Genomic DNA, 26,295 nt, shown 5'->3' on the forward strand with positions numbered 1-26,295 from the left:
ACAGCTTGTAACTTATTTATAACTTTGTTCAGTTCTATTAAGGAACACTGCTGCTCATCTGGATGATTTTCTGCCAGTGTTATTAAAGACATGCCTCTCATCATTCTCAAAACCATTACTTCATCTTAATCAACCAAGCCTTACGTTTTGGCATATTTCATGATGAACTGAAACGGGCAAAAGTCATACCCTTATATAAATCAGATGACCCAACAATACTCTCACATTATAGGCTTATATCTAGTCTTCCATGCATTTCTAAAGTTTAAGAAAAAACCATCTACAACTAGTTCTTCTGTCACCTTAATAAATACAACCATATCATCAACAGCATGGCTTTCAGGAAAAACACAGTCTACATCTATGGCCCATGTTCAGCTAAATGCAAAAAAAATGAAATGAAACAACAATGAAATAACTATAGGAGTCTTTATTGATTTATCCAAAGCATTTGATACAGTTAATCATAATCACAGTATCCTGCTACAGAAGTTACAATATTATGGCATTCAAAATGTGGAGACTGCTTTGGAAACATTTTTCAAATATAGTTGACCTTAATACCCAATGACAATTTATGCTGTGTGAGCCAGGACAGGACACCTTGAGCAGATATCAAAAAAGTGTACAAAAATCGGTGTGTGCGCAATTTAAATGTATGGTATGGTTGTTGGGTGTGGCTGGCTGCGGCACTGGCTGGACATGTGGGTGAGACCCCGACTGGCAGCCTAGAAGCTCTAATAGAGCAATTAATCTCCTGTCATCCTACAGCTGGTCACTGGCTCCCTGTATCTCCTGCGGTGGCATCAGGGAGGCCAGGCAGCCCGTTGGGCTCCGCGCCGGACACGCAGCTGATGGAGCATCACTACAGCCCTCACCACCCCCGTGTTGGAGGAACCAGTGACTGAGAAGCATGCTGTGACAGCTTTGGGGTTATCCTAGCCATGTTACTTGGCTGGGTGCCAGACAGGCCCGTTTACAGCTTATCACCTTTGAGTGGTAAGGGGCCTACAGGCCAACAGCTCAGCAAACACCAAGAGAGAGTCCAGCACAGGGGACAGGTGACAAAAATACCACACCAGACTGGACATATGGCCCTGCATCACTTAATTCAAGCACAATAAGGCTAACAAATTGCTGAAAATTAAGCTTTTAAAAGGACCCTAAAGTTCAATAATCATTGTCTCTCATTGCCTCACAAATCATCTCTAATTCCATGTGGCAGACTCTCTTCCTATATTACCATAACATGCTTCGGGTGTGGATTGTATTTACAGGCAGAGCCTGGTCCCAGGGGAGACTGGGGAAATAAAGCAAGAAGGTGTGTTTGAAGCAAGCAGTAATCCTCCGGGGTATGTAGCTTATTCCAGCCTTGCAGACAGGCACTGTGCACTTCCCCTGATGAGCTCACCTCAGATAAACTCTGCTGCTGTGCCAAACAGGCTGTGCATATCTCTGGACCCGAGCACTAAGTATCCAAATCCTACTGTAGTAGATTTCCCCACTACAGATATACTTCATGTGATTCTGATATGGACTGGATTAAGCAATATGTTTTTGGCAGGTGTGGACATGCAGATAATGTGTTCAAACATCTGAGGAGAACGAAAGACTGTGGGCATTGATTTCAAATTAAAGGATTCATCCACTGGCTACTTCTTGTGGAAGGGAAACAAGTCACTAATTTAATAAGCAGGCTGAAGCAAATAGGTGCATCAGGGAGGTGCCTGCACAGTTAAATGGTGCTAATAGATGAAAACATTGTTTAAATAGGCTGCTTATTTGCTTGCTCTCTCTCAGGCTCACTCTCTGACCATGCATGCTGGGATAGCATGCCACTGAGTGGCCAATCTCCCAAACCAGAGGCTGCTTTTAGCATCTTTTCATTTTTAAAGATGATGCTTTAAACTGAGAAGCTGAGAACATGGATGATTATAGCTGGCATTTTAATGTGAGTATGTGGAAGTCCAGGCACTGCACTAAGACCAGCCAAACTGCAACAGCTGAGCTGATCTTGGTTGGGTCTGAGCAAAAAGTCCAAACTGGCAAGAAAAAAAAATCCAAAGGCACAAATAGTCAAAACATGCTTATACTACTACAAAAGGTCACCTAGCACAAGTGCAAATTTCCATACAAAATGTCCAAATGTCTATTTTAATGCCATCACCTAAAAAAAGTAATTAAGCCGATGTTTTCCACATCCTTTCTTTAGACCGCTGACCTGGTCTAATACAACAAGCATTTTCTATTCTTGGAACATAAACAGTAATGTGTCCCAGTGGTTGTGATTTACTTTGCTTAGGGTCAGATGGGAGGCAGCGCACCAGGCTCCCCTGCCTGAGCCCTTTGGCATGTGCCCATCCGTCCCAAACAGGGCTGGGTAACCTCATGGTCCAACGTAGCAGGATCCAGGTCAAAGCCCATCTGCTGCTCCACCACACGTGAACAATAGGGCTGTAAAGTGATGGGCGCATGATCACTGAGGACACATTTAGCTCTGGCAAGGCAGACAACAGGACAAAGAGATGTTGGGACACCTCAACATTGAGGTTCTCCTTGCATATTGAGGAGTGTGATAAATGTGTATAAAGACTCATATGGAAGAACACTGAAGAAAAAAAGCATATCAGATGTTTATCATACATGCAAGCAAATACAAAATCTTGAATCTCTATAATGGAAGTCATGTACTAAAAGGAGATCAGTTAACACTACCGATTAATTAGATAGTCGTATGTAGAATTTCAATGATGTGTAAATGGAAATTTATGAAACAATGAATATGAAATAAGGCCTACAACTGTCCGAAACTGTCAAAAACGACATGCTATCCTCTTGAAAGCCTTCTTCCTAAGCTCTCAGCACATCTTCATAGGTATCGCACAAGTATCACATTGCAGCATGGTTTCACCATGGTAACACAACAAAAAGAGGTTCTGTTTCATCATTTTGATTGTCCACCTATTGTTGATGTCTTTGCCCACCACACCTATGCCCAATACAATGAAGTTAAGACCTTCAAACGTCCTGTCACTTCCCTAATGCTCTTAGCCAAAGCACTGTCTTATCGCGCATGAGCACAGCACAGCTCTCTCTTGTTCACCCCAAAGCACTTCCATTATTGATGTGCTTTTGCTCTGGTGAGAACAAAACCAGGATATAAAACACAACACAAAAGCTCAGGAGATATTCAACACAACTTATAGAGGAGCAAGCTAAAGGAAAAAGGCTGAGTTGCTAAGTGTAACCTCATTAGCTCATTGCCCTGATGCGCACCATCAACCAGCATCAACTTACAAAATAGGAGACGAGAAATTTGAAGAGGAAACAGTAGCCTACCGATACTCCCTCACTATCTTCATGCCATCTGTCGTGTTCTGGTATCGCTTCACAAGAAGGACTGGAGGAATGCCGGTACGGGGGAATGGATGGCATCTCGGAGGAGTGTCAAAATGATGAGAGTATCAAACTCCCTTCTTGGTTTTGGTAGCATAGCCATAGTATTCAGAGAACATAAATAGACTTTGATTTTGTCAACTCTTTTCAAGCTGGGAATTCAATTCTCAACCACAGCAGAGAATTGTTCAGATGGTTTCAGGTAATTTCTACACCACATCTTGCTTTGAAATTAAGGCGATTTCATTTATTGGAAAGCTCAGCCACCAATTTATAGGTAAATGATTTCATTTACCTGCCCCCCCCCCCCCCTTAATTAATTTTTTTAAAGAAAGTGAGGCTGACTGAAAGGGAACAAGTTTTAAGATCTACTTTAGCGCTTCTGGAACAGTACTTTATTAATAAGCAGTAAAGAGCTGATCAGTGAGGGACAAAATGTATGAATGAGACCCTATTAGTATGCCATGCCGAAAAACTTCTAGACCCAAATTTTTTTCAGCCTGGTACAAGTTCAAGACACCACAAGTTCAAGTTGCACACAAAACAAAATGCTTTGATACAAAATAAGTGTATGATACGAAAAAGTGGATACAAATGACATTCAAACTAAAAGTTCAATTTTATGCTGAGTGTCATAATTGCAGTGGATAACAATTATGGAGCTCAGTAATTAGTGTGAAACTGTAAAAGAAAAAAAAACAAAAAACAAAACCTTATGCCCCTTTTTGACCACAATCCAAAGCTCAACACCAACACAGACACATTATTTAAGTGATGCTGAAATTATATCAGTCAACTTGGTAAATAAATGACCTGCTATGGTTTGCTGCTGTTTGGATGTCCCTGATTTTGGAGTTCTAAGAGCTGGCCTATGAGCTATAGCAACACAATACCTTAATGAGCTTTTAAAGTGTATTGCACCAGAAAAACAGCCTATTCTATTGCAAATAACAAAGTCATGATAATAATGACAATGCTCTACAGAAACCACTTTATACAAGTATTACGTTCATTGTGTCTTATGTCTATAGTGTAATATGCTTTTCTTTGCATTGTTCATTCAATAAATTCCTTTCTTCCAAAAAAATACAAGAAGAGTTCCATGACTAAAAAGTCCTACATTTCTACTTTCTCTCCCGTGTCTAAAAGACCTTTCACAGAGGCCTTTGTCAGAGGTGCTGCCAAACTGATGCAGATAATCTTTTACATACTGGATCACAGCCAATCAAGTCTAGCATGGTGCAAAGAGTTGTCACAATGATGGTAGACATTTCTTCCAGCCTCTCTTAAAATAGCAAGCTTGAACGTAACCCCCCCCCCAATTCCTGGCATGGGAAAACAAGCAGTATTCAGTATTTAAAAGGGTATCCAAATTCAGATCCTGCCACTAATGGCCTATCTTGTAGCTCATATCACCTCCAAGAACACGAGGGTTGACTTGACCAGTGGGACTACACATTCACACAAGTGCTTTGCGCGCACCACTTTATGACTGCAGGGGTATTGCAGAATAATCTAGGAAGGTCTGCTACTTTATGGGGTGATTGAAAAGGGCTCATCACTGAAGCTTCATCATAAACACTCTCACCAAAGCAAGGCTTATTAATAAATATTAGTGAGGTGTTAGAAGCCTCTGTACCCATGTAAAAAAGGGTCAGTGGGTGAAAAAGAAAAGCACAGAATGAGAAGGGGGTGGGGTGGGTTGGCAGGTTTCCAAAGACCTCTTCAGACATAGTTCCCATCCTGCATTGGGCTGCAGAAAGGTTTCTATTTATATGAGGCTGTAATGTTTGGAATTTCCTTTGGGGGTGAGGGTGGGGAAAATGCATTGTTGTTTTTGGAAGCCTCTGATTGCTTTGCTGAATGTGTACACTGAAATGTCAAGCTCATATTGTTCCATTTATGCCATTCCATTTGTATATGGAGCAGGCCTTTGATACTTATTCTGTTTTTCACCAAAGTTTATATCTGTAGTACAAAGGTTTCAGAGACTACAAGCTTTTCTATGCCTCTCTACATACATACTGTAGGCAGTTGGAAATCCTGTAATGGGCCAATTATATGGGAAAGTGCAGTACTGATTAAACAGGGCTAGAATTAATGTAATATTATTAGTCCACTAAAATAATCACAATGGGATCAACCAGAACACTACAATTCTCCTTAAATTACATACATACTCAAAAAACAAAGTAATTTATAATTTCTTTTGATAAATAATACAATATGGAGACTTTTATAGGAGAATATTTAATTTGTTCACACTCATATTGCCCCCACTCCATTCTATTTGCATTCAAAACTTGACATCACATGGTTTGTGTCACTCAAATACAACTGTATGTAATGGATCTTGAAAAGTGAAGCAAGTGTTAGGGTGTGCATGTGTGTGTGTGTGTGTGAAAGAGAGATGAGCTTACATTTGTCTGTGTTAAGCAACTAGAGGAACATGCTCAGGTGTCACTGCTTAAGATGAAATGCTCCTCTAGGAGCACTGATTGGGGAGGGTTATCATCAAGTTGTCCAAGGCAGACTGGTTCAGCTGCTACTCCACATCCATCTCAATGCTTCTCCAAAAATCACATCAAATGAGCAAATAGAGAAATAAATATTTGCAACTCCCTCTCATGCTTAATGAGTGCTCTCATGCTTAATCGAGACTAAATGGGCTGATCTTGTTTTACACCAACAGCTGGATCACAAAGAGTTTTTAACACTATAAACTATAGATAAATACATACCACTTGCTCCAGTTGCATGGATTATGCAGCATGGAGAGTGAGATTTTCAGTTGTGAGTTAATCCAGCTAGGTCTGAGCTACCGGAGTGAGTGGGTGCACACTCGCTCCACTCGGCCAACAAGAAAGGCAGAGGCAGCGAGTGTTAGCCAAGCGTAGGGTGCACTTCAGTGAAGCAGCCCTTCACCCTTCTCCTCACCCTCCTCCTCCCTCTACCAGCTCCCTCTGCCCCTGCACAGAGATTTGCACACAGGGCCCAGCAGGAATCTAATAGGCTGTTGCTGGATCTGACATTCCTCTACAGGGAGCTTCAAAAACAAATGCAACGCAGGTACAGCAGGGTCAGCCACGCGTGTTTATTTAAAAACGTGCTGCTGCTTGGTCTGCTGCGATTGGCGTGATTATCATAAGTGAGTCATGAGAAGAGAATGCACAAGTTAAACTGTAGAATAACAGATGGCTCCATTGTGCATGCCAGAGACTCCTGAGCATTTAGGAATCATAGGTTATAAAAGTTTGACAAAAGATTTGTCGTCATGTTGCAGAATCCTAGATGTTTTCTCAAGAGTTGGGAAATTCAACAGAAATGTCTACATATATGCTATTCTCTGTTAAGATCATTACATTAATACACTAATGCTCCATAGAAAGAATAATAAAACCTAGATATTGCATGCCATTTCTAGACGTGCGTGTTCCCCAGTGCATCACAATCAGTGGTGCCTGCAATCCTGTGCTTTTCATCAGTCCCACAGGAGAGAGGCCCATGAATCAGGGTGGATGACGGTGCTGATGGACCCAATGCCAGGTGAGAACACCCACACCCTCAAACAACTGACTCTTAACTGCCACAGCAGGAGCCTCCCTGACCTGCTGCTGGAAACTTCTGACCTCTCGTCAGCATCCACCTCTACAGCAGCACAGCCAATTAAACACATACTCTCCCCTACACCACCTTCAGTCATTTTGGAGCCAACAGCAGCTGCAGTGTTGGCTGGATGGGTGATAAATAAACTGGGTCTTTGGGTTATTACATATGCTGAACAAGAGCTCTTGGATGCATAGACTGTAGCTGAATTTGAGCTTGTGTGTGAAAGCACTGTTTTGAGCCTTTTTGAAGTACTCCACAATGTAGGAACAGATGCTGTATTGAGCACATCTGCAGGCCTGAACGTAAAGTTTCCTGTGAGGCCCTCGGAGACAATCAGTAATTTGTGTCTCCATTAGATAAAAGGCTTTGAAGCAGACCAGGGTTGTTTTCTTGTCGGGGTGGTGTGTGCAGTGGGCAACCAGGGCTAGAGAGGTCCCAGCCAAGTCTAAGTGTTCTTATGGTGTCTAGAGTCAGTAGTGAACTGCCTCTGAGCCTCATCACACCTTACTTACCACCTCTTTGCCCTCAACCTGGACAAGCACTAACAAATACCAGCATTAGTCAACAAAATTTGGCTCATCTCTGCCACTGAATCCTTTGTCTGGCATTGGTTATGGAGATGCTGTTATGCCCACTCCATCACTGGAAGCGATAGCACCCATATCAACACTCGCAGAAAATCCAATTAAGCCTCTCTTTTTTTTTTTTTCCAGGAAATGCTAAGTGATATGACATGTATTCTCTACTGGAGAAAGACCCAATATGGGAGACCCAGGATGGAAAATGGTGTGAAAACGTGGGTGTGAAAACAGGGAAACATTATGCTGCTTGGTTATCTTCCTGATCATGAGTGCCATGGTATGGATAGAAATGACAGCACACCATCATCACCACTTATGGTTGAACTCAACTTCATTAGCTGAGGCCTGCTACAACAATAAACATGTCAAAAACCAGCAGTGAGCCTCTGTCCCAGGATTGCACCAAAACTGGAGTTCTTACAGCACCACTAGAGGCCCACTGGACAAGCATGGTGACAAACAGGCAGAGCATGTGAACTGGGCTCAGCAAGACCTATTGCTGAGCTCTATTGTGTTTGTGTTCCTGAAATTAATTATCAGCTTGTAGAAAGGAAGCCCATTCATAATGCATGACACTTCCCCACTGTTTAACCCACAGACTGGGACTGGCTAACACATTCTGACAGAGAGGCATATGATCCCAGCAATCCTCATGTCTAAAGATTAATCTGTATTACAACAACTGAAAGTAATTGTAATACACACATTGTGCTAAAATGACCTGTCAGCTATCACTATAAAACTCATTATCAGGGATTTGTAAATAATCAATTAGATAAACAGGAGGTTGCCTTATTGATTTGGAGCATTTGAATGAACATGCCCATGAGCCGAAGAAGCTAACCAATTCGTTATAGCTTCATTAAGGATACTGTGACCGTAAATTGTCAATGTCCAAACCTCTTTAATAACTGATTTTGCTAGCATGGGGCAGTTTTAATCAATGCCATGTCTATTACTATCTGAGCTAAATGTGCTGTTCACATTCACAAGTTCTACCTGGATGCATATAACTATATTGACCATACTGAAATCACTTTTGTTTCTGGCTGCAAGAAATAGCGCAATAACACTAAAGAACACCAAACAGGAGTTTGCAATCTACAAACACAAGCTACATTCAATGAAAGTATAGCTTATTTATCCCAGCTATCTGAAAAGCTGTCAGACATCATGAGACCTTTATTGTGACTAACCCATTGTGTATTATGCCGGTCTACAAATCTGACACATGATGTAGACGAACTGGACATCTTACAGTGCTGGTTTCTAAGCAAATTATCACACCTTTCTGGGGTGATGGATAGCATGACATTAAAACTCCAGTTCTTTTGTAATTGGTTTTAGGCAGCCTGCAATGCAAGATCTTCTAATTAAAAATATAGTATATTAAAATGAGTAATTGATCATAATGAATACGATATCATAGACCTTATTGTTCATATTTTAGTGCAAGTAACCCTGTCCTAAAATTTCTAATTTGGCACTTGTAATTTTGGACAAGAATGGCCTCAAGCACAGCACGTTTTATTAAATGTCCACATTTATAGCAACAATGGCTACAGCTTCTGTAAATAATGCAAATGCTACATACTGGGTCACAGGATGCACTTTGCTACACTTGAGCTCTGTTCCAATACACACACTCAACCACCCAAATTAATCAATTAAAACAACATTCTCTCCTTCTGGCTGCTCTCAAATTCCCCCCACCCCTCCAAGAGCAAATGGCCATTACAGAAACAAAATGATCAGATTCCCTTTGCTCACATTGCACCGCTATGCCTCTGCCCATGTTACAGAGACAACTATGGCAGACACAGCCATAAAGCAGAACAGGCCAATACGATGCAGACGTCTGGACTGCTGGGCCTAATCATCCAATTTTCTGGAACACAGCAACAGTTTTTGCTTAAGTATCAGACGGCAGAGAGAACTTGCCATCTAGTAACTAACAAAAAGAGTGAAAAGGGAGGGTCTCTTGAATGTTGCCTAAACAGAGTCCTTCTCATTATAAGGGATGCATGGAAGGATTATAAAACTAAGTGCAAAACACTTAAGTAAACTTAGGTAGCAACATATAATCAGGAGTGACTGCACAGCTGGACTGAAGACAAGCAGTGACTGAAGCAGACTGCCACAGCAGGGAAAACTGCAGGCCCACTATATTTGTGACTCTGTAAACAGCCTTCCAGTGTTTCAGTCATAAATATTAATAGGATAACAGCTGTTGCTTATGTTAGCAAACTAGCCTTATGGATTTGAACAAAAATCATGTCAGATCAATCTGAGTTATGCTCCTCTGAAAATGACATAAGCTAAATGTCATTTTTGTAACCTTCAGTGTAGTACTGATTGGGTGGATTCTCGATGTGCGACTAAAGTAACCAAAATTACCAAAAAACAAATACTAGCTTCTTATAAAAGGATTACCTTTATTCTGTCTCTTAATAGACAGAATGGTAAATAAGATTCTCTAAATCACAGTGTCAATAATTGTGAGATAAACATTAAACACCACAGGGAAAATAACTTCAGCAAAGTCAAAATTTGACAGATCGTGGCAAAACGCAAAGCATGACCAAATTGGATCAGGTGATATCTGAAATTAAGACTTGGGTTGCTACACGCAGATGTCTTTGTTAGCTTCTGAAGGCCGGAAATACTGGCTGGGAGAAAAGTGTCCAGAGCTTATGCTGAGTTCAAAATATCAAACTTTTATTGTAGGCACACAACTTCAGTATAAGATTTAACCAGAACATCAGCAGACCTTTATTAGTCTTAGGACACCAACTGGCTAAAACGTAGGAGCATTCCTTTTTAGCTATGTCATGCGTTTTCCTTTTCTAAAACGAGTCTGAAACAAATGCTACGGTGACTAACACAGCATGGTCATAAGCACGGGGCTTACGGCGGAATGACAAAGAAAATATTGTAATAAAAAATGGCTCTGTTTAGACGTAATGCTCGACTCGCGTGTTACGCCGTCTTCTGTAATGCTAACGTAAAACAACAGCGTTTATATACAACATCAAAAGCAACTGACTGACACCCAGAAATAAAACGTTCACTCATCACAGACACCGTTTGAAAACAGTGAAATGATTTCGTATTATCGTTGTTTTCCCCTCGCGAGTTTCGAGAGGCTAGACGTTTTATCAATTGCGTCAAAATAGTTAAATAGAGCTTCATTTCTTTGAGATAAAATAAACTGACATTAACAGAATTGTTGTATTAGAGCTAGTTTCTAACAGTCGACACCTAAAAGTTAGAAGCTTTCAAATCGCGCCTAATAATATCATACTGCTTATTATGTTACAGTATGTTTACCCAGCAATAACGACGGCCCATGAAAGAGGACGTTAAACAGCCATCAACAAAATGACATGAATGCTTCAAATTAAATCCCGAACTAGTGAGAACCGAGCAATTCATTTCAAGAAAGGCAGAGACTCACATACCAGCTTTATACGTCGAACATTCTTTTCCTCGGTCATCTTGAAAGAAGCCAACAAACCAAATGAAGGAATATCAAATAACAGGACTGAGTACGAGCCAGCGGGGAGCTTGTCAGCTGTAGTCAGCTCTCAGGAAGCACGATCCTCAGCGAGCACCAAGACTCAGTAATGCAACTTTGGAGACGCGAGCGAGCAAGAGTGGAGCCAGACAATCACAGGAAACCGGCTCCTCCTCCCCGTACAATGCGAAAAGCTGGGGCGAGCAACACCTATGCGCAGATAGATTGCTACAGCCTGCCCATGACGCTAGAGATGAAAAGGGACATAACCAACTATAGCTGCCTTCCTATCACTATAAATAACGAGATCAGCGAGGTGATAGGATCATTACTGACCACGGCAGAGCTCGGTAGGAGCCATAATATTTGGGAAGACAGAAGCGGAATTTATAGCGGTGACTGGAAATGAGTACCCCTGCTATGCCCATTTGTTATTCGACCTAGGTTTAGTTTATTTTTCACATTAATCCAATTCCTAACGACAATTAAACAATTTGTACACTAGCGTCATTACAGATCACTATATCTAAAAGACAAATGCGAGGTTTAAAAAAAGCATCTACACAAAGTCAATGTAGCAAAAAAAAGAAATAAAATAAAAAAAGAAATAATGATAAATACACTACTACTAAATTAAGCCATTTTTCTACATGTTATGTCACTTGATGTCTTGTTACTCCTTCTTCCTAGCAGCTGTTAAATAGCTAGATCAACAATATTTAGCTATAGCCACACTAGCTAATGTTGTCGCTCTCATATCATCAAACTATTGTTTGGATTTAAAATCAGTTTCCTACTTCCGTTCCCATACCAAGCTGAAGGCTGAAATACAGTTAAGAATAGCACGTTATATGTTGTTAAATACCTTTATGTTCCCAAATAGCCTCCTGCTGAGAAGCTTTTTCAGAAACAGGTTCTGCTTGGGATAATTGCATTGTGTGTGTATGTGTGTGTGCATGTGTGTTTAAAGCAAAAAAGGGACTCGATCTCTGTGGCTTAAGAGCAAAATATGTTGCTTAATCTTACACACGTTGAAGTTACAACACAGCTTTCACTGCAACTAATGCTGTTTTAATACACAGGGCATTAGTGCTTATAAAAGGAAGCTGTACAGCACTCCAAAGACTGCCATTGTACATATTCACAACCAGTCTAACACCACTGTTCTGAGCTCAAGGGCCTTCACCCTCTCAGATTTACAACTGACCCCTCTGGCAGGGACATTTATCAAAGTCAAATTGTATTTCTTCAGATGTCAGTATATAGTGAGAAGGAAGTTTGCCCTTCCCATCAGATGCAGATCCTTTAGGGCTGACTTATATGAGAATAGGAGGCACCAAGTGGTTGAACCAGCTGTACTGTACTTAATGTGTATAGTCTTATAGATGTGTAATTTAAAGATCCGTTTCATGTGCCACACCCATCACTGGAAGGAAAGTTGTCCAACCTGCCAGACCCACTTTCCATGGAGTGGATGTGACACATTCACTTACATCACACGACAGACATGATAGCCAGTGACAATCAATTGGTGACACAATTGCTCAGAGCCACATTGCAGGGCCTTTAGAGCTGAAAGATCATTAGTTTGGCACAAGAATATGTATTTGAAATATGAAATTGATGTGTTTGTTTTGAGCTGGACATTAATGTCTGAGGCTACACAAGCTGTTGCTTTCTTGCTTTGTGAGGAATTCACCGATGCACATAGTTATGTGCAAAATATGTTTAAAACAACTGAAAAAAGCTCAACCCTCATAATAGCATTTATTTCCATATACACAAAGGCACTGGGAGCACTGCACATTCAATTCCAAATGAAAACATTAACGGAATATCAATTTTTAAACTGAAAGTGAAGAAAAAAAAAGAATAATGGGTTGTTCAAAAAATAGCACTGTCTTCATTTTCATTTACAAACTCGAATATTTGAAGTATAAGATGAATGTTGTTTACAGATTGAACTTTTCTGTTGATCGCTGAACTAATATTTAGTTGTATTATTTCTGATAACTGCTGTACAACTGTGTGGCATGGAGTCAACTAACATCTGACACATGTGAACAGATATTCCAGCCCAAACTGACTGGACTACATTCCACAGTTCTTCTGCATTCTTGGGTTTTGCATCAAAAACAGCATTTTTGATGTCACTCCACAAATTCTCAATCGGATTGAGGTCTGGGGATTGGGCTGGTCACTTTATAACATCAATTTCGTTGGTACGGAACCAGGATGTTGCCAGCTTGCTGGTGTGTTTGGGGTCATTGTCCTGCTGAAACACCCATTTCAAGGGCATTTCTTATTCAGCATAAGGCAACATGACCTCTTCCAGTATTCTGAAATATTCAAACTGGTCCATAGTGCCTGGAATGCGATAAATGGGTCCGACTCCAAAGTATGAGAAACACCCCCAAGCCATTATGCTTGCGCCTCCATGTTTTACAGTCTCTACAGTGTACTGTGGCTTGAATTCAGTGTTTATGGGTTGTCTCACAAACTGTCTGTGGCCTTTAGACCCAATAAGAACAATCTTGCTCTCATCTGTCCATAGAATGTTGCGCCACTTTTCCTTAGGCCAGTCAATGTGTTCTTTGGCAAACTAACCTTTTCAACACACATTTTTTTCAGCAATGGTACTTTACGAAGATTTCTTGCAAATAGTTTGGCTTCACGTAGGCGTCTTCTGATTGTTGCAGTAGTCACAGGTAACTGAAGATCTTCTTTGATTTCCCTGGAGCTGATCATTGGATGCTTCTTTGCCATACTTGTTATTTAATGATCATCGCGGATGGTAGCATTCCTACAACGTGTTTTGGGTTTTGTTTGCCATTTTAAAACATTTGAGATCATTTTAGCTGAGCAGCCAATTATTTTCTGCACTTCTTTGTATGTTTTCCTCTCTCCAATTAACTTCTTGATCAAAGTTCTTTCTCCTTCGGTATAACGTCTGGAACAACCCATTTTACTCACTGAGCAAGGGCTAAAACCAGCAGGTACAACATTTGCTGCCCTCCTTCTTTAAATAAGGGCCATAATTGACACCTGTTTCTTCATAGAATGAATGACCTCACTAATTGAACTCCACACTTCTATTAATTTGAATATGCCCCTTTCATTAAATGAGTCAATTACACCTAATTAGCAGTGTGCATGTCATGACTGTTGATTCTGTTGGTTGCCCATTACTCAGCTACACCTAGTCATGAATTTTTCCCCCGCATGTTGTATTATCTTTTCTGCCAAAATCAGTAATTAAATACATTAGTGATGTTAGACTGCTATTATTTTGCACATAACTGTAGATAGGCCCATCCTGTGTGCCCTAGGAATGTGAAGAATGTACAGTATTTTAGTGTGTTTCATTTTTTCGATGGCTAACATAATTTGTGTCTCTGATTGAGAGTCTGAGGCACAAATGATTGAGTAACCGATTGAAGGTAAAACTTCCTGTCAGCTGTAAGCAATGGAGATGTAACGTTCCTTCTTGGAGCGGGACTGAGGAAGTGTGGTGCCTACAGTGCTTACATACCCAATCAGCAACAACACATCAATGCAAGGATCTTAGAGATAGGTGCATCACTCTGCTGAGTTGGGGTGATGAGTCCACTTTTTGGAGGCATGCTGTAGATGGGAGCCTGCTTCATCGCACATGGGCGTGGCTGAAGCACAAAGCCTGTGTGTTGCATTGGCTTTCCACTTATGGGCATTAGTGCAAACGACTCCATAAATACACGTGATACCAGACAGTTTGACATGGAGGACACATGTGAACTGAGAACACAGCTGGATCAGAATCCAGATGACTCTACTCAGATAGCCTTAGCAGAACATAGAACTCGGCTCATCTTTTTTTCCCCCATAGGATTAGAGAAGAGCTAATGGACACAGATGAGGAGCTGAAGAAAGATGGACTGCAGGGTTCTGTCTGCTCCACAAATCTCCACTCACCTTCAAATAGAGAACGTAGGCCATGGCCAGGGATTTATCACCCCCACTCCCTGCAATAGTGTCTGCTCTCATTTCAAAACAGGATCAATAGCTCTGCATTTAACTGTGGTGCTAGCCACAAATTCAGCTTTAAACAATGAATCATCTTGAGTGAGGGAGCACTGATTTAATTTTTTCTGCTCACAGCACGTCACTGGGTTTATCAAACAGTTGGCAAATATTTTATATATATATATATATATATATATATATATATATATATATATATATATATATATATATATATATAAATAAAATATTTGTCAACTGTTTGATAGCATGTGGGTATATATATATATATATATATATATATATATATATATATATATATTTTTAATACTAGATTTAAAACAAATTTTCTAGGGTGACTTTTCATAGCTGTAGCTATCAGCATCATTAACTCAATTGATAGATCCAGAAATGCACATTGAAAAGAATGCAAAAATATATGCACCGAGCATGTTATTCACAGTAACAATATTACCAGTATCACAAAACCCTGTTGTGTCCTACACAGTGGCCTAGGAAATAGAAACTAAAGCATTCCAGTAAGCATCATCTAATTGAATTTCTGATCGTACCTCTGTTGGCGAGATGGATAATGAATTACTCATCCTGGTGAGCAGAGAGCATGTAATGATCTGTACTGTGCTCATATTAGGTAATTCATTCAGTGCACTGCATCGGCCTTCACAGAGGGACCCAAATCTGACACTGATGAGCAGGGAGCCTTAATTAAAACAGTTAATAGCACCATTGCTTTTATTTTAAAAGCAATTTACCCAACAACACAAATAGACCGAAGCGAGGCTAACGAGTCAAGCAAATAATGACTACTAAATAAAATCATTAAGAAATCGAGGTCAGTGCTTAAAAATACCCAAGGTCATTAACACTGTGTGACAAACTGAAGTCTCTTTGGGTCTCTGCTATGTTCACAAAACATTCTTCACAGGTTTATAAAAATTACTTTACAAACCTTAACAACATGCAAGAGAACAAAGGCTTTCTTTCTGCATGCGAAGGCAGGGGTTGCTACTCCACCTTGCTGTGTACAGGTTGAATGGCTATGGGAAGCATGTGGGCATGGGCCAGGAGAACGTTGTGAGTGGTCAGAAGGGACAAGACCACGAGCACTCCTATTGGAGGAACATGTCCAGCTAAGAGCAGCCAACAGCTGGTGGGTGTTGGGCAGATGTTTGGGGCTTGGTGGCCATTGAAAAGCCCATGTGAATGATTACATGTGCCTCACAGCCCCTGCAGCTGTCCGCTGAAATTAAATTGTGATGGCGTTAGTTAAAAATATAAAGGCCTGACTGCTGGACTGCACATACTGGATTTCTTGAGGTGAGCTCAGAGGTTGTTAAAACCTCCTGCCCACTCCTAGGTTATTCTGTAGTCTTCTTGCTGAAACGGGTCTATATGTGACTGAATTTACATTAATATTCAAATATTTTCTCAAAAGTGTTTTTAAAGGTGTTAATAGCAAATGCTTGTGTAACTGAGTCTTAAAACTGTTATTGATTGTACCTGATGCCATCTTGTTTTACAAATCCCCCTCTATTAGTGTGAGAAGGATAACTGATAATGTATGTCATTGCAGTACACTGAAAGTGCATTAAAGCAACAAATAGTAGTGGGGCCTCTGTCACTTCGGATAAGGTTACACATTTTGTTCATAGGGAATCAGGCACAGTACTTTAGGAAACCCACAAGCTTCTTGCCATGATGCCAGTAAAAGGCCCAGTGCAGATCCAGAGGGAGTGAATGCAGATGAAGCAGTTCTGATTAATTCTCTTGAGTTAAAAGATGGGTGATTAGCAGTGAAACTCCAAGGGCTTAGGCAGACACATATGTGCAGTAGCTATTTATACAGCAAACCTCACAAGCAGAGGAAGCTCACATGTTAATAAATTAGGCGTAGCATATCAGTGTAGTTGGATCATTATAGTCTAAGCCTGGTTATTCATAAATGAGCCATATGTCCCAAGAGCATTTTAATCCTGCATTTAGGCTAGGGGGTGAATGTGAATGGAGAGTGAAAAGAAAAGTAAAAAGAGGAACTTTTTTTCCAAGACAAACACACGAGGGGCAACTTCCATGTGGTGTAGCTGAGAGAGAATTTAATCGCAGTTCAACACCATTCACATTACTAACCAGACAGTCACATTATAACTGCACACAGACTATGAGCTACAACTGTGTGCATGCGTAGTACACAGCTTGTAAGAAATCTTTACAGATGGAAGAATGCTGAGGGTAGATATAAATCAGAGACTACAACACATGCTCCAGACTAATCATGTTACCTTTTTCTCTCTCAGGATTGGGAGAAGATCAGTGATAAACACACACGTGATAAGTGCTAACATGAATATGAGTACACGGCAAATGAATATTAGCTACATGATGTTAAAAAGTGGAATGCAGGGATTATCAGAACAAATCTCTGTCTGCATGTCTATGCAGCTAAACAGAAAATACCCACAGTCGCTAAACAATTGAGAAGGGTCATGTGACACACGAACAAAATGGCTTTAGAAAAAAACAAAACAAAACAAAAAACACAACAACAACAAAAAACCCCAAAACAAACAAACAAACAAACAAAAAATACCAAGCAGTGGCATTTTCCTATGACTCCAAGCAAAACTGGCAGGGTTTTAAGTCTTGCTGGGTTGATACAAACATGTTTATGTTCACAGATGAGATCCTGCTACTAAGTGCTTTTAATGCAATCAAATGTAATTCTCATTTTAATGCAGTGAAAATGCAATCAAATGAGTAGCACTAATGGTCAGTTTATTAAGAAGTCAGAATCAATGATGCTTTATAAAATTACATAAAGAAGCTCTATGACAGTACATACAGCAAACCGATTTTTCATTGCACTCTGAGAACAAATGTGGTTTCATATGAGGTACATCCGTATTAATTCATGTTTATTTACAAGGCTGGTAATCGGCACTCATTACGGCACAGAGCACACTGCGGGCCTCTCTCAATTCCCTCCAGTTACATAACTGTCATGCACCACAGAATCAGCCTTAGGGGACTTTCAGCCAGTGTACTTTTTTTTGTGTGTGTGTGTGTGTGTGTGTGTGTGTGCGAGCGCGTGTGTGCATGCATATTAAGGAGGCCTTGGTAATCTACCATTTCTTGACCTAACATGAGAGGACAACAAAATGACTGGTGTGTTTATCAATTCTCTTTGTTACAGAGTTGGAAGCGTTTGATTTTTCAGGGAGGCGAGAAATGGGTATTATAATAAAATAGGGAACAATCCCAATTTACACTGCCTTTATCTAATCTAAAGTGTTAGAGAAAGGCAATGTGCTGACCATACACCATGTAGATTCACATAAACATACAGACAATGGTAATAATCCACAAAATTAATATTGTGGTGTCAGACACAGACTAGGGCTTTGGGCCTATGAGTGGGTGGAGAGGAGAAAATTCCCAAGATGTTGTGCACCTCTCTGCTAGTCTTTATTAGTTCAAAAATGTAAATGTTCAATGTGGTGTTGATTTTGTCTGCATGTGTTCTATTCTGAGAGTCACGTTCCTTTCTTGCTAAGTTGTTGTTTAGAAATTTGTTACTCTCTTTGTGTGTCCTCCCTTTTGGTTAGCTTTCCCCCGTATCCACACCAGGTTAGTCCTTCTTTATTTATTGGTTATTCTGTTAAAATAAAAGCGCATTTTATTTGAAGAACAGAAGATGGCATTTCCTGATTCTTCACTGATACTACCATATAATTTAAACAAGGCTTATGGCCCCTCTGTCACCAGTAACAATGCTTGTCTGACATTTGTATGCCTATTTTTAAAAACAGTATCATACAGAAAATTATTGTCTGCGTCAGGCCCTAGTGTAACAGCAGTACTGCAGCAGTTAGCAGTCGGGGCTGTTTGGGAGCTTACTCAGTGCTTGCTGTTCTGCCCTTGTGTAATGCCAGCCAGAGGGTGCTGGTTTTGGGCAGGGCGAGGCATGACTGTTTGACTCTGTCAGGCTCTGTCACACCAAACAGTCTGGTAGCACAGGAAGGTGCATGCTGGGGCTTGTCATACTAGCAGCTTTTCCAACAGAGCCACAAGAAGCACTACACTTCATTACACATACATAAGACTTATTTAATGACTGGCGTAATGATGAAATAATAAACCGCACAAGAGCAATAATTGGTAGGAAGCAAAATATAATTACAGTCAGTAGTGATCAGTGACTCAGTGATGCCGCTCCTGCTCCATTGTCTGCAAGTAAAGGAATTAATGTAGGCCACTGGGCATAATCAGCTTTAATGAATCAGGGGAAGATTAAAGAGTAGATCCAACACAATTCTTGCATAGGAACAGCTATGGATCACTACTGCTACTTATTTGAAAGATCTGGTCCCCTCACAACAAAGCTCTTTTCAAGTATAATTTAATAAACAAAACACAGTGGCTTCCTATGGGGAGCACCATTAAAACATGTGGTTCATATGGAGCTAAGCAGTACAATGGACATATGAAGTCACTCAGAAAAAAAGCAAAAAAAAGAAACAAAAACTGCCATTTCAAAATCAAGTAAGCAAACAATAAAAAAAACTGCTTGAATTCCTCACACCCAGACACACTATGCAATGCCAAACTAACAGTGATCATAATGCATGGGTTCCGGCCTCTCCTTACTAAATCTTACCAGCTTTAAATATATCAACAACCACATTCTTTCACTAAATAATCCAATTCAAATTGGGACAGCTGTTGTAAGAACAAAAAGTTAATGTCACACTGGAGTTGTGATGCTTCCTGTGCTTATGAGCCAGATGATGTCTTTTATATAAAAAAAAAATTAGCATGGGTGGACACTGTGTGACTGAAAGGAACTAGACTGGGCACTTTGGACAGCAGCCACTGCTAGCAGAGAGGTCCTGTATTTCTGCCATAACCTCCCCCACCACAAAAAAAACCCTCCGTTTGCACTTGTATACAGGCCTGGCTGTTGGAACCTGGTAGCAGAACAGCATGAAAATAACCCTTTTTTTTCCCGTGATACGGCGTTATTAGTGTCCTTAATGATGTTTATGTTATCAAAGAAAACTGAAGGCCAAAATCCATTCTGAAGGAAGAGATTCTGAAAAAAAGATGACACTGCCCTATTTTACTGAATGGGCAAACGGAGCTGAAACATGAATTAAGCTAAGCAACGAAACAAGGAAAAAAACAAGTGCCCCTATACACAGCATACTTCTCAACATAATTCCACAGAAAACAGGGCTGGAGCCAGGAGGTCGAAAACAACTCATGACCAGCATGCAAGGTTAGACAGTAGAAGCATGGACATGCAACATGTTGAGATAAATTAATATCCTGTGGGACCCCTGTACCTAAACCCTTGCTCTAACTGCATGTATGGATTCCCTTGTCTGAAAACATCTTTGGACCATGGAAATTGTAGCTCACCTACATATGGTGCATGTGAACCAGCAGAATCTCTTGTGCCGGAGTGAGCAGTGATGAACCTTAACGTCAGTGAAAATGCCACATCACAACAGTGTACTCCATCCCCATATTCATATCAGAGCAAGCACCACTTCATGCCTAGCAACCAGGGATGGCTCATCTCCAGAGAGATGGATGTCACTCCAGTACCTCTAAATGCATGTGCCAGCTAGCTGTGGCTTATGTTTCATGGCAAATCGAATCCAAATTCCACACAGCCTTTTCATATGTTCATGTTGCTCTTTCAGATGTGACATAAGAGTGGTGGATGCAGCAGGGACTGGAACCTAGTGTCTGGCCAGCGAGGCACACCCACAAAGAGCTCTTGAATTAATGATAATAATCACCCAGTGCTGACATGAGATCCAATACAACAACCGCTGAGAGCAGTCAAGTGGCCACTAACAACAACCTGAAATTGCAGCAGCGAGTTATATTATATCTTTTGGGCAGTAAGTATACAATTCATGTGGCAGTGCTTCAATAAGAGGAAGTAAGGGGACTGCATTAATGTCAAGCAGAAAACATACTTCCAGAAATGGAGGCATTTTTGGATACACCACTGGAAAGAATTTCAAATATGGTTTTGTGTCGATATTTTTTCTTCTAATGGAAATTTTAGCATTGGACCCAGTACTTGAATAATGCACAGCATGAATGTTATTGAATCACTTTGATACATTCAGAAGAAAGGTTAGAGCTTGAACTTACTGGATGCTTTCATATTTCTGACATCAGCTGTTGTTCTGAATGTGAAACTATTATGCCCTAAAGTTAGAAGTCTACTGAAGTATGCAGATATGACAAGATAATAGCACTTGATGTCCAAAGTTCCAGAAATTCATCCAAAACTCATCCAAATCAATTTAGTCAGCTTTCTTTTCTCCTCTACCCTCCAGCTTCCTGCACAGACAAATGACAAAAGCATGAGCAGCACTGGACTGCACCCACCCTGGGTCTTACAAGCCTCTCAGCCCGAGTGCTTTGATCGAAGGTGGTGTTCTCCTCCTGGAGCTTCCTTTTGGAGAAGTCGGGGGATTTTGGCGCTTCCTCTCCCAGGCACTGCTTCTTGCAGTGGAGTACAGGCACATGCCCTTTGAAGGTGCTCTTGCTCCTGATAGCTTTTATCTACCTCGGGCCGAGCTGCCTGCCGTGGTCTAACGGCGCACATCACAGACAAAGAGGAAGAGCTCTGCTCATACCTGCAGTGGGGAGGAAGGGGAGGGGCATCCGTCACAGTTTTTGTTCATAGGCCTCTGCCAAATATGTCGAGGGACCGAGTGCTGCTTTTATGTGAATGTAAAGTTTCAGATCATAATGGAGAAATGGCTTTGGGGCATCAGAGTCATTGGTGCAAATATCCAATGAATCGTATTTTTATCAAGATGTTTGTGTGGAAAGTAATAAACACACACATTTACTTAAATGTGTTTTATTTAAACACTTAATTTAAAATGTGTTTCATTGGACACAAACATAATTGATTTGTGTGGATCAAAAAACTCCAGTTCAAGGTGTCATTTGTAGTCATATGCTGCTAGTTTGGCAGATTTTCCCATGACTATACAGCATGATGTTTGCTCTGCTTAAATTGGCATATGGCATCTGGTTACTGCATTCACAACCTCAGTAATATGAAAACAGAACCCATTTCCATTTCCAATTCAGAATCCAATTCTTCACCCTGCTTAACAGCCCTGCTTATTTTACACAGCAGTCTGTAAACTATGCATCTGCCAATCAGAGCTCACGACAGGCTCTGGTGCACTGAAATGACCTTGCACAAATTTCAACTTGTTGACATGGCTATCGACCTATGCTTGGGAGAGCAAACTAAACTGTTTCTTTAAGCAGCAGACAAGCAACAGTGTGAGAAAAAAAAAACAAGCAGCAGTGTGGGAGAAAGCCACTTTCCCATGTCCTCTTGTGAGGAGGCCTGAGTGAGTTCTCATATGTGTCCTGACAAGAAAGTAGCACAGCTGTGGAGTTGGCACGGTAACCCTGAAAAAGTGCCTTGCAGCTGCCCTTGCCAATGAGCCACAGCTCCCACTCCCATCCACAGCATGGGCACCACTGCCACTGTCAAAGTTGCTCCCACCTTGTCATCTTGCTCATTTCGATCTGCTGGTGGGAGCTGTGGGTAGGCTATACTAGTTGTGGAGCATCTAGGAGAGAAAAGCAGCACTGGTGTGCAGGCTCATTAGCCAGGCTTGGTGGGTGCCCTCAGAGCACGATGCTTGCAATGGCAAGAGGGGAGCTAGCCGTGTGGGATTTATCAGCTTTTATTTATCGGGATTTATCAGCCAAGAATCCTTAATGCAACTGTAAATCACAGTTGCTTAACTGCAGTTTGCTGTGTGGAGGGCATCATTTCTTTCTGAGGCAACATAGGATGTGCTATGGAAGATGCTGCTTTCAGCCTCTCTTAAATGCTAATGAGAAGTGATGAGAGTAACACAGATTATCAAATAAACACCTGAGGCATCTGACCTACGTTCGCCTAAGAATATAATGGGAACATTACATGATAAAACATCATATCACATGATTTGGTCTGGAAATAAAGAGACTTTGAAAACCCACTACGGTTCATACCATGGGCAATGGTAGCAGGGCAACGCATTTATATTCAATAACCAGACCAGGAAAAATGGGACACACAGATATAAACAAACTACCAGCTGGGGACAGCACTCTCTCTCCAAGCATCAAAGCCAGCAGCATGTCCTCATGCTTACTTCAACAAAGGTGGGAAATGTTTCTTCTCTCCTGGGGTTTCATTTGCATTTTTATTTCACAGGATTATGAGTTTGTGTCATGTGGCAGCCATGTTTCTCAAGTGTCTCTTGTGGATGTGCAGCTAGAGACCCACAGAGCTCCTGGCCAAAATAACAGCTTGAACATGTCAGAGCTGTGATATAATTAAGTAAGGTTGCAGAGATGCAGTCATGCAACCCCCAACTCCCCCCCCCCCCCAACACACACAGACACATACAGAGTATTAGCTGACTGCATTATCTAGGGCAGGGAGTTGAGCTGAGTGTACTACGTTTCTGTCAGAGGGCTAGGATTATGCAGGCAAAAAAGCCTTGTCATAACAGCCTAAAAGTGCATGTGCTATCTCAGACTCGATGGGAGGTCTACGAAACTGCCAAACTCCAGAGCTCAGCTACAAGCCCTGCTAGGGCATGGCTGAACCTGCACAAAGCTAAAACAAAAGGTCAGAATCTTGTTGAGGGGAGGATACATGCAGGGGTGTGTGTGTGGGGGTGAGGGGGGGGGGGGTGGCAGTTGGCCTGTTGTGTGTGTGAAGAGATGGTGAACAGAGAATGATCTATGCCTTTGCTCTCAAATTAAAATATACTGCAGTGAGTGAATGAGTGAAGGAGAAGCAATGAACCTCAGTCTATGTATTACTGACAGAGTGGGACAGAGGTGTAGAAAGAGAAATAGAGAGATAGAAATAGATTGCCAAGAAATCAGAGAAGGAGATAAAGTGAGAATGAGAGAGAGAGAAAAGGAAAGAGAGACATGGAAAGAGAATAAGAGAATGAGCGTGAGCAGGGAAAGAGCAAGACTAGCTGTGAGGCCACACTGAGCCCCAGACAGCTATTTAGAGAGGAGGCGGCCAGCAATCAGCTGGGTTTCCTGCATTCTGCAGAGAACCATCCAGCATCGCCACCTGATTCCTTGCCACTCAGCATGTCTAATGAACAGTTAGTGTAATGCCCCTCTAGCAGCAGCAGCCATATTATCCCCCAAGACCGAACAAACAGATGGGTCTGGTCAGCCTCATCACCCCTCACAGCTCAGAGCTTGTAGAAAATGGGGGATTTAATATATAAAATGTCCATTTAACCTTCACAGGGTTTACTGTGCCCGTAGAGAGAAAATAAACAAACGTCCATGTTAAATATGCCTTAGCGCCTTTTTAATATACTGCAAAACATTTACTATGGGTATATTTTGCAAATATTTCAAGGTCATGAAACTCAAGCAAGGTAAAATGAGATACACAAGAAGATAACATGTGAGATTGTCATTAATTATCTGCAGAAAAGCATTAGACCTGTGCATTCTCTTAAAACCAGTTAGCAAATCATCCTCAGGCTCTTTCCATGTTAAAGTCAAATGATGTACACAGCTGTGTTTTCACATATAATCACATACAATATACTGTTCCTTTGCAGCTACGTTTTTGCACTCTGTAGCGGAAGAAACGGAACACTGTGGACTGTTAAACAGCTTTAATCGCACAACCTACAGCCATCTCAATAACCAAGCAGCAAAGTAGGAAAGAGCCAACACTGACAGTAGAATGTCACAAAAGCTTTTCACCAAAGAAAAGCTGAGATCATTTCCCCCTTTTACATCAAGTGCACAGTAAAGACAACAAAACGCTTACATGTACATTATTTTATGACTATACAGCAATCTCCAGGATTAGGTGCTTCTACAAGGTTTTTTGACACGTAATGAGAAAAGCATGGTGCGACGACCAATAGTGAGTTGCCACTGCCAATGTGCATTGCCGACAGAGCATGTCCTAAATGAAAGCTTTGAGAAAAAGAACATAAAACAGAAAATGTATTATTCACAAAGTAAACACCTGTTTTGAAGGGGCTTTGAAACACTTAACAGCCATATTATTGCACTTTGATAACCACCTCTTTATTTTCTACTTTGATGCTGAGATGAATTGCAGAGAGGACTTGATATTGAGAGAGCTGGACAAAAAGTATATTGTTTCAAGCTGATAGGAAGGACATTTTCATTTCTGAGCCGCTGCTGAATAGAAACATCTCACCTTCATGTTTATTCATCTCCACTAGACTGTTAAATGGCATTTGGTAATGAAGGCAGTCTATTTGGGCTAAAGTGCATAATGTTCTCCAGGATTTATGTTCTCCTCCTAGTCGACCTGTTCACCTATGTGGGCCAGAGCTCTAGAGGTAATGCTTATGCAATGAGGGACAGTAGGATAAGACACGGTGGGGACGGGGTTGGTCCTCCCAGCATGTAGGATGGTCCAGGCTTTGTTTATCCCTTAAGGTTGGAGGGCAGCTTCGCTAGGTTTTGTTTTCACCAAGCTTTCAATTGGACTTTTATTGCTGTGGACTTCTTTGGGAGCGTGTCTTGACTGCCCAACAGGCGGGTGGTAGGCCTTCTGCAGATGGGAAGTGCTCGAATTGACTCACGAGCCCAAAACTACAGGGAACAGCATAGAGGACCTCTAAGGGAGGGCTGGAGGGAGAGACTGAACAGCTGTCTCAGACTAGTAAACCAGGAGAATGCCACCAATGTGATGACACCCTGCTATCATAAACACACAATGAGACTGTTATCTGTTTGCATCTCCGCTTACTTCCCCTCGGGCTGAGGAAATATGAAGACAGATAAGGCAGGTAGTTAGCCTGAGCCCCGTAATGACTCCATCCAGACAGAGCCGTCTGAAAACTAGCTCCCTGACGCCTCATCTCCCTCGCCACTGCAAGAAAAATGACACCGCTTCACTGCAGAGCAAACACAGTAAGGGCATTTTTTAAAAAACATTGGCTCTTGTTGCAGTAACTGCATCTACATGGTCAAACAAACAAATTACCGACTGAAACATGCTTGGAGGGCAGAGACAGGCAAATTTATCACATAAATTAGGACCCTTCAGCCCTGCTGGAATGCAAGACAATTTGTTACATAGTGAGGTAATTATGAAGA

At 41.2% G+C, this 26,295-nt stretch overlaps 1 protein-coding gene across 8 annotated transcripts in view; it reads right to left on the bottom strand.

Annotated features, from left to right (window-relative positions):
• mid2 (midline 2) overlaps window positions 1–26,295 on the bottom strand; it is an 87,503-nt gene that overhangs the window by 43,215 nt on the left and 17,993 nt on the right. For 3 of the 8 annotated variants that reach the window (XM_035531946.2, XM_081699437.1, XM_081699433.1), the window contains exon 1: window positions 11,048–11,334. The exons of 3 other annotated variants lie outside the window; for them this stretch is intronic. The gene's annotated coding sequence lies outside the window, so the exon portion shown is untranslated. Of the gene's footprint in view, window positions 1–2,293; window positions 2,455–11,047; window positions 11,335–26,295 lie in introns of those variants that run through there. 2 more of the 8 variants (XM_081699438.1, XM_035531945.2) reach the window with 2 other exon arrangements.

Source organism: Electrophorus electricus, chromosome 16 (assembly GCF_041902795.1).
Source record: "Electrophorus electricus isolate QZ-2024a chromosome 16, ASM4190279v1, whole genome shotgun sequence".
Taxonomy (NCBI): domain Eukaryota; kingdom Metazoa; phylum Chordata; class Actinopteri; order Gymnotiformes; family Gymnotidae; genus Electrophorus; species Electrophorus electricus.